Source organism: Betta splendens, chromosome 9, assembly GCF_900634795.4.
Source record: "Betta splendens chromosome 9, fBetSpl5.4, whole genome shotgun sequence".
NCBI classification, from domain to species: Eukaryota; Metazoa; Chordata; class Actinopteri; order Anabantiformes; family Osphronemidae; genus Betta; species Betta splendens.
This window is the reverse complement of record NC_040889.2, coordinates 16,536,580-16,545,881: the sequence shown is the minus strand read 5'-3', so window position 1 is coordinate 16,545,881 and position 9,302 is coordinate 16,536,580. Positions and strand designations below refer to the sequence as shown.

General features: G+C 51.9%; 1 long non-coding RNA gene across 1 annotated transcript; it reads left to right on the top strand.

Annotated features, from left to right (window-relative positions):
- The first annotated feature begins 4,059 nt into the window (after nt 1–4,059).
- On the top strand, nt 4,060–5,748 carry LOC121202418 (uncharacterized). Its single transcript, XR_005898003.2, has 2 exons — nt 4,060–4,915; nt 5,138–5,748. It is a non-coding gene; the product is annotated as an uncharacterized LOC121202418 (long non-coding RNA).
- Nucleotides 5,749–9,302: the final 3,554 nt, after the last annotated feature.

Sequence of the window (9,302 nt, the reverse complement as noted above, 5' to 3'; positions counted from 1 at the left end):
CCTTTCCTATTCACCTGCTTCGCACACACAGGGGCAGCGACTACACTTCGCATTAAGGAGGGCTCAGAAGATGTATTGCCCCCAAAACAGGTGCAGAGTTCACTTGCCGGCGTCGCACGCGCATTCGCGCCCCTGCAGAACTGCAGACCAGGACAACACGGATGCGTGTGGCACAGAACGTGGACGCCATCGCAGCGCTTTCATAGTTCGTATCTGAGGAGTAAACAGAAGCACAATGGTCCCTGCTATGTAAATGAGACGGTTCTTCCTTGAGGAATTGGCAGCTGAATGGCTGACTAATCTCCCAAGCAAATCATCATTAAAATAGCAGAGGCGTGCTGCTGTAAGCAAACGGCCTGTTTAGTCACCTGATGCGGCGCGCGGCGCACATCGCATGTCAGACGCCGGAGACATTTACCCATCATTTAACATGACATTAAGCTGCGTGGGGGTGAAAAAAACAAGGACGTTGGTGACCTCCGTCTAACAACTCCCCGCAGTCCAGAGCGGGGGATCGACCATATGGTGACGCATGGGAGGAATGTGCTGTGAACACTCAGGACGGAGGCCCGTGTGTGTGTGTGTGTGTGTGTGTGTGTGTGTGTGTGTGTGTGTGTGTGGTGTGTTGTGGGTGTGGCGTGGTGTGTGTGTGGTGTGTGTGTGTGTGTGTGTGTGTGTGTGTGTGTGTGTGTTTGTGCGGTGTGCGTGCGTGTGTGTGTGTGCGTGTGTGTGTATGTGTGTGTGTGGAGGGGGGGGCTGACATAGATGGATGCCACGGCAGGGACGTGCTGGAGTGGGGAGAGTGGCCGTAAAGCGGTAATAGATGCGGCTGCCACGAGCCGGCGAATGCGTTTTCAATGTACATCATCCTTCTGCGTGACAGACGACGGCAGCCTCGGCCGCCGCCGCACACGGCGCTCGCGCCCGCTCGAAGCGGACGAGCGGAACTTCAAATAGCCCCGCGCTGACGTTGTTATGTATATACGGCGGCCATGGGCGCGGTAATAGCGCTTATATGCATATGTGCGTGCAGCGATTCCTTCGTGTGTGTCGCTGTAATTGTTCAGTGTGGATCATTCAGGAAGAGAGAGGAAGGAGGTTCCACGGGTTCTGACCCTGGGTTCTGCACACTGGTCCACGGGGCCTAGAGCGGGTGGAGCTCGTCTGTGTGCGCTGCTGCACCGTGAAGGACCAGGGCTTCATCGCGGAGGCTGCACCAACAGCTGCAGGCCAGACAGCAACGATAACTGCAGCCCCGAGGCTCCGGATCGTCAAATCACGTCAGTCACTACACCCAATTACAGTGTGGGGCGCTCCCACCTGCAGTCGACTCTGCCTACGCAGCCTCAGCCTGTAAACCTTCAAAGAGGGCACATGGTTCCCTCTGAAAAGCTCACCGCTCCATTATATTCTTCACTGGATAAGCAAACGTTTGATATGCTTGAGGCCTCCCTCTTCGTAAAGGGCAGAGGAAGCGTCGCGTGCGTCCCCTGATAGGAGGGAGGCGACTGGAGGCCTCGTATTACAGCGCATGTCTGCAGCTCTGACCCACTCGAGACACTGCTCTCCTCCAAACATCAATCGCACGTCTGTAGAACCTAAAAGGTACAAAGCAGAGACCTGAGCAAACAAGCTCAGCCGCAGCCCGAGCCCCCGTCGGGCTGCGGGGTCCTAGAGATACTCAGATTCGTGCACAGCCGCATTGGTCCGTTTACGTTGGTCGGTTGATATTAAAGCAGCGCAGCGTGAACTCGGAGCATCCAGTTAATGTGTGATGAAGCAGAGATGAAAGTGGAGCCAGCGTGTGGAGACAATGACGCTGACAGCTGCACATTTATAGCGGGAGTTCAGCCCCGCTGGTTGAATTGCACATGAATGTTTGTTCCTCTTAGTCTTTTTGGGCTTCCTAATCCAGTGAGCACCCCCCTCACCCCCCCTCACCCCCCCCTCACCCCTCAAGGCATCGCACCAAGAGTTTGTTCAGCCTAATCTCCGCCGTGCGACGTGTGACGCCCCCCCCTCGTCCCACTCGTGTAATCTGCTGCTGGTGCTGCTTTTAAATCATGGGGCCTGTCATCTCGGCCCCGTCCACGCGTTGCCACTGCCAGTATCCCGTTAATCCCTGGGGTAATCCCAGCGCCGCCACGGAGGGGTGAGACTCCGCAGCCCCTCACGCAGCGTGGCACCGCCACCGCCGAGGTCTCAGCGAACGGCCACGCCGGAGGTCCGGCGCGCACGTGCTGCAGCAAGCCTCCGTCTCTGAGCCTCCAGCTGCAGCTCGCACGTTCCAATATCATTCATTGGGTGTGCGACTGTCAGCGCAGGCATTCTGAACCAGTGGAGCGCTCCGTGGGCTCGCGCACTCGGATGGACTGACGGCTGCCTGTGGAAGCGGAGGATCCGGGGGCCCACTCAGCCGAGGCGGAGGAACCCGACGTCGCCCCCCCCGTGCGTCGTCTCGCAGATGTCTGGACAGCGCGATCCAGATGGAGTCTGATGGAGTTTGTTGTCAGAGCAGAAGCTGCTTCTCCATCTCTCTCGCTCTCTCTCTCTCTCTCTCTCTGTCTCTCTTCGTATCTTCTTTTCTGCCTAATGAGGCGGCCTCGACGCGTCGGTGCGGCCTCTCACTGGAGGCTTTTGTCTCGACAATTATCCAAGAAACGTGTTAATAACAGCAACATAAAACAATAAAAGATCTAAAGATGTGTTTCCTTTTAATGTCAAAAGGAGACTATATTCATCAAACACCTCATTTGTCTCTCGCAAAGATCATTTACACACAAAAAACCCTCATGTTTTAAAAATCCTCTCATTAATTTGCGGCTGCAGAGGAGGCGAAATCAGCGATGCGGTATTCAGGCCACAATTAAGCGCAGATATCTCACAGACGACTCATTATTATTCCCCGATTTCGCTCGTTCATCTATCATTCATTTCCTAATTTGTATCCATGCTAGCAGCGCGGAGGGGGAATTGAAATTTGGCTGGAAGTTGTTGGGTTTTGGTGAAATGAGTCTATCGAACGCCTGGATCGTGTGATGTTCAGGTTTCCTAGAGGGGGAGTCGTAGACGCTTCACTATTGCTATTTGATTGCTCTTGGTTGTGTAGAAGCCATTAGTTTAAACCATTTATTTCTTAAGCCCTTGTTATAGACTTGGATGCATACCGTTCTGAAAGCTCTGCGTCTGTGGCTGCTGCTGGTGCCCAAAACGAAGATGTAGGTGAAAAACCCCCTCTCTGTGGGTTTAATGAGACCGTGGAGGTTAAGTGGGCGACTGGACGACAGAGGAGGGGCTTCGTCCCTGTTACCAGCTGCACGACAGCTGCAGTGGATTCGTTCCCCACCACCACGCGCTTCGGACGACGGCTCCAGGGGTCGGACAAGGACGCTGCGTTTCCAGAGGAGAGGCCTCGGCCCGAAGGTGGCGCCTTTGCCGAAAGGCAAACGGCGAAAGGCTCCCGTGAATAGACGACGAACGGTGTCCGGCCTCGTCCGTGATCGGGCCGGCGGGTTCCGCGGGTGCAAGGTTGAATGCAATGCAGGTGGGCGGCGCGGGTATCAATCCACTCGGGGAGCGGCCCGTGAACGCGACCCAGAGGAGCGACGAGGCTGATGAGGTCGACGGCGGGGTCAGCGATGGCGGCGCTGGGGTCGCGGGGTGGAATCAGATTGTCAAGGATGAGAGGCGCCGGGGGCAGCGTTCAATAAAACATGACAGCAATCTTCTCATCTTGAGCAAAAGCGCCCGGCGCTCCGACTTCGGCCGGGCCCGAACAGATTTCCCCTGTGAGCCAAAGGCGCCGCGGCCGCTCACTCAGCGCGGCCGGCGAGCCGAGCCGAGCCGCCATCACATCGACAGCCGCTGCCAGAAATAGAGCTGTAAACTGGTCAAACTATCGCGCCGCACCCTGACCTCTGACGGAGCTTATCTAGCACAGGGAAATGCACGATAGCGTCTGCCCGCTCCAGCTCCCCTCTCTGCCTCGTTAGCTGGCGATATTGGGTGGGTTATCGCCGCTCACGGCCCCCCCCCCCCCCGCAAAGGGAAAAAACACACCTGAAGCCGCCGTGGAACGGAGCAATTAAACGGAGGCCCGCCGCTTCCTGTCGCGCGAAGGCGGCGGCCACGTCCTGATTTGGTTCCGCGCGCTGAAGACTAACTGCTACAGGGCATGAAATGAAGAGACAGATGATAAGCTCCGCTCTCTCACGCTCCGGGGAGCACAGTCAGCCATGATGGAATGAATCGTGACGGGCGGGAATCTCCAAGTCAGATAAGTATTTATAGACACCAAGAGCACAGGACGCATCCGCAAACACAATGCGGACGTTGTGTGATCTCCACTTGGAAACCGGCACCGCATTGATGGCATCCTGCGTTTAGGAAGCCTGCTTATGCATGTATGAGATTGGATGCAGCAGTCTGGATGTTTGCCTGTTGTCATATGGCCACTGCCGCTGGATTAAGGGTGATGCAAACGTGGAGTGACGGGTTTTACATGAAATTATACAGCAGCACAGAGAAGCAGCAGCAGCAACAGCACGAGAACAAGCAGCGCAGACGTCTCAGACGCACTCGGGGGCGCCGCATCCGACGCCCGGTTTCCTCTACGCTGATAAAGTGCCAGGTTTCAGGAATTACCTGGCAAAACCGCAATCAGGCCCGGAAGAGGAGCGGGAATGTTCTCCCCCTCGGCTCCGGAGGGCGGTTTAGGGAAAGACCAGCGAGTGCATGTCAGCGCTCAACTTTAATTTATGTATATTTCTTTTGGTGGGAGCTCACAACAGCATGACATGCAGGCTGAGCGCTTAGTCAGCCATGTTATTGGATTTCCCTGCTTTTTCTTCCCCTCGCTGGGAATGACGGCGCGCACGCGGGCTTCCGGGCAGGCGACATGTCTGTCTAACAGCAGGTGAGCGGTTAGATATGGTGTTGGATGCGACCACGTTATGTCATGATCATGTGAAACGTGTGCAGGGCTGAATATTCAGCAGGCAGCGGTGCGGCGATGCTGCCATCTAGTGCTTCTGGAGCTTCACACACACATTACCTGTCATTTTAGTGGAAGGGATCTATTTTAATTGAACACTTCATCCGAGCTACCTTTTACTGTGTTCTATTGTCTGTAATCCAGATGCTTATTCTCAGCAGTAGCGCCTTCATCGGAGCTCCAGCTCAAACGCGGCATCAGACGACGCAGAGGTGCTCTGTGGCCTGATGGACGGTGTTCGCAGCAGGACGGGCCGCGCGAGGACGGAGCCACTTATCATTCTGAGTGATCATCCACGGGTGACCCGGCGACAGAGATGTCGCCTGGCGGTGCCGCCTGACAGCTGGCGGCTCAGGTGAACCAGCGGAACCAGAGGATGAGAGCAGATTTAGAGGCAGAGTCCTCCACAGCTCCGGTCAAACCATTGCTCATGCTGTGGAATTCCTGCAGCACGGTAGCGAAGGGTCCTGCAGCTCTGGGCCTTTGGACCATGTGGCTTCTGGAGCACACGCACTGTCATCACTTAGCAGGAAGTCATTTAGTGCTTTTGCAAGTGCAGTTTCAGTGGAGTGACAAAAACACAGTGGATACTGTTGGTCCATGATTATGGACACAGCAGCAGCTGTGGACAATGCACGCTGGAAGTGATGTGCTCCAAAAACATCCACAGCAAAACCAAGACTACGCAGAAAGAGCTGAAAGGAGGTGAATGAATGAATTCATTACCAAACTCCTAATAAACAAGTTTTAACAAATTAAGTGGATGAAAAGGATTGCATTTTTTATATCTATAAACCATATGTAATTAAATATAATATACAGTCCAGATGTTCATAGAATTAGATAGATGTTAATAGAACAGTCCAGTCCAGCTGTTCTCCGTGCTCTGGTGTGGACGTCCACAGACATCCCTTCATCGGTGGAGGACAGCGGTTGGTGTGTTCTCACAGCCACCTGCCTCCGATTCAGCGCGGCTTATTTATAGAGCCTGGCCAGTGCATTGGCAGGTCAATTTTGGATTGAGGAGAGCAAGAGTTATCTGACTGATAAAGTGGGGACGCGCCATATTCTCTTTTCCCAGCCGCCCCTCCATCAGGGCCCCTGTTACGGCTGATTTATCCTGTGCACACGGAGCAGCAGGCGCTCTCTGACGGGGAAACACTGCCCCCTGGTGGACGACGGCCGCTGCTCGTTTCATCGTGGACATGCAAGGCTTTTTGCCAGTTTGGACACGTGCTTAAACTGAGTTATGAAGTCATGAAATCTGCTATTGCTGCAGAAATGGGTGTCACCACTAGATGGCAGTATTCACTTAATATGAATTTAAAGGCTGTTCCTGTAGAAAATAAGAGTCAGAGCGGGCTACTTTCATGTTAGTTACACATTACTTATATTTTCCTTCTGTCTACCACCTCTCCTGCTGGTAAATATTAGTAAAGATAAATGCCAGCTGTTTTCATCTACATTCTTTCAATGAGACACTATTATTTCCACTGGTCCAGGGAGTCAAAAGCAGGCAAATGCTGAACTGCTGCTTTATCAGTCACAACGGCAGAGCCAGGCTGCTCCCTGTAGTTCACTTCAATCCGACCCACCCGGTGTTTTCGTTCGGCGCTCACCCCGAGCGCGCCTGCGTTGGATGAAACTTAACAGGCCCTCGGCTCCTCACATCTTCAAGGCTCGGTATGGTCAAAGTGCTGCCTGACGTCCCACTGACCCGGCCCACCTCTGAGTATCTGTCCAAGGCCTCCCCTTTTGACTAACCCCCCCCCCCAAAGGGGTTTTATCCCTTTATCCAGGCATGAGATCAGAATTCCAGATCAGGATTAGGGTCAGTTTCCAGATCAGTTGTATCAGATATTTACTGAAGCGTATCGCTCCGTCTCCCCTTCTCCTCTCTGGCTCTGCTGATCCACCCAACACCAATTTATCTTGTGTTCTTCGTCTCCTCTCTCTCATGGATGAGTGACACATCAGAGATAGCCTTCAACTAATCCCATCCTTTATGCTCTGTGAAAGTAAGTTGCAGGCCTGTCGCCCTTTCACACTTTATTTGTTGGTCTTTGAAATCATACTTAATGTCATGCTCGGTGTCTGATGGAGGTTTTGGTGCCTTTTTAAATTTCACTCAGGCGATGATGCGCCTCTCAGAAACAGAAGAACCTTAAACATCAAAGCGAGGCGAGGATTTTTCCACTGAAGTTGTTGGTTTTTATTGGAGGGGCTCCAGGAAACGCTCGATGACTGCATTGGCAATGTGCCTTTCGGGCGCAATTGTTTTTGGTTTGGGGGTTGAAAGCTTCCAACGCTGGACTTCAGACACCAGGATCTGATTTGACCCAGTCCTGGTTCTGCAGCGTTTCCATTCTGGGCTTCACCTTGTGCGCTTTGGCCTCGTTTCTCCAGCAGGTGGTGCTGGTGAGGTAAAGGTGTGTGTGTGTGTGTGTGTGTGTGTGTGTGTGTGTGTGTGTGTGTGTGTGTGTGTGTGTGTCCACAGCTTCACCTGACCTCCCAGTCCCCTCTGCTGCAGGCACGCTGTCAGCAGACTGGACCTTATCTCTCGGTGACCGAACCGCTGAGCGCACACTTGACCTTGTCATTATCTCTCACCTGCCTTTGTTTCCACTCTCCTTTCACCCTTTTGTGTGTTTCCTGACTTTCACTTTCCAGACTATTTGAACAAAGATAAGAACAGAGTCTATTTACTGCCACAACCATCGCACACACAGACACACGCACACACACACACGCACGCACACACACACACACACACACACACACACACACACACACACACACACACACACACACACACACACACACACACCCTTTCCTCCTTCTTTCTTCCTCCTTTGTTTATGAAAGCAGCCTTGTGTTTATTCCAAAAGGAGGCCGTGGTCGTGCCCTTTCATAACTGTTTGAGGCGAACCAGCAAGTCTTCGTTCTCTCATTTGCAAAATAGAGGACGGACACAGGATCATTCCTTTTCATCCTGAGCACAAAGCGGGCTTAATGTTGTCAGTGGATGCTCTTCCTGTTAAACAGTATAAAACCTGCACACAATGAGCAAACTATAAAGACAGACAGGAAGAGGAGGTCATTAATCTCATCAATGATGTGCAGCATAAAGGCAGAACAAGGAGCAGATGGAGGCATTGGAAGAATACAGCGTGCCATTACAGGTTCACCTGTAAATAGAAACATGTGAAATATATATATATTATATATGGTAACCAGCACTGATGTCTAATGTTCCAGTCTGGTGCTTTTCAGTCATACGCTATGATTTTGGTCCCGCTCCATTTTTCCGACGCGAGGCGAACGCGGGGAAACTCTGATGGCCGCCCTCGCTGCGAGCGAGGGACGCCACGGCGTTTCAAAGTCGCTTTCGGAATTACAATACGCATATGCTTCCCATGAAGCGAGCCCCGATACATCCGTCCATCAAAAAAAGTTCACTGACAGGATGAGGGGAGATGGCGCGCGCCTTTGATGCTAATGCTAAGAGCATAATTTATGTAAGATGTTTGAATGGCTTTTTTTTTTTGAGTAAGAATAGATTAAAGGCTTTCTTTTCTTCTTCATATCACAGTAAATAGAGTTGTACGCCAGAAAACTAACTGTTTTGTGATCAAACAAGTAGGTATCTACAACGGTTCTCTAAACCTGTGCCACCGTGGTAGATTAGTGCACAACACGCGTTGAAGAAGCCATTTGATGTCACATACTGTACAGGATGCTAAAAGGACAGTCCACAGTCACATATAAATGGCAACAAGACTGCTGTTATACCCAAGTGAATGGTGTTATTCTAGTGTGTGTGTAAATACTGTATATCTACTGTGCCACTGACGTACTGCACTTTCAGCATCCACACTAGTTCTGCATCTTACCCTACAAACATCTCCAATAAGGAAATAAAAGCTGTATATGTTTGTGTTGTTTCAGGTCTGGAGTTGCCTACTCTGCAGCCCCCCAGGTCCATGCAGAGTGCCATCATGGGACTCTTCTTCTTTTTTCTGGGATTGGGTCCTTCGTGGCTACGGTTTGTGGCTATTGTCTCGCTCAAGGCATTGCTGGATGTCGTCCCACAGGATTCGGTAGGAGCAGCTCACACACTCTGTATGCGCTCTCCTTGTTACATATAACAAGGAAGGTGAAAATCGAGAAATTAAAAGAGATATAACAGAATGTTCAATTCAGACTATCATATATAATGTGAACCGGTTACTCATACGAATTCAGGCTTGTGAGGTCTCAGTGATTTGTCAGTTGATTAGAGGTGCACATACTGTAAAGGGAGCTCACA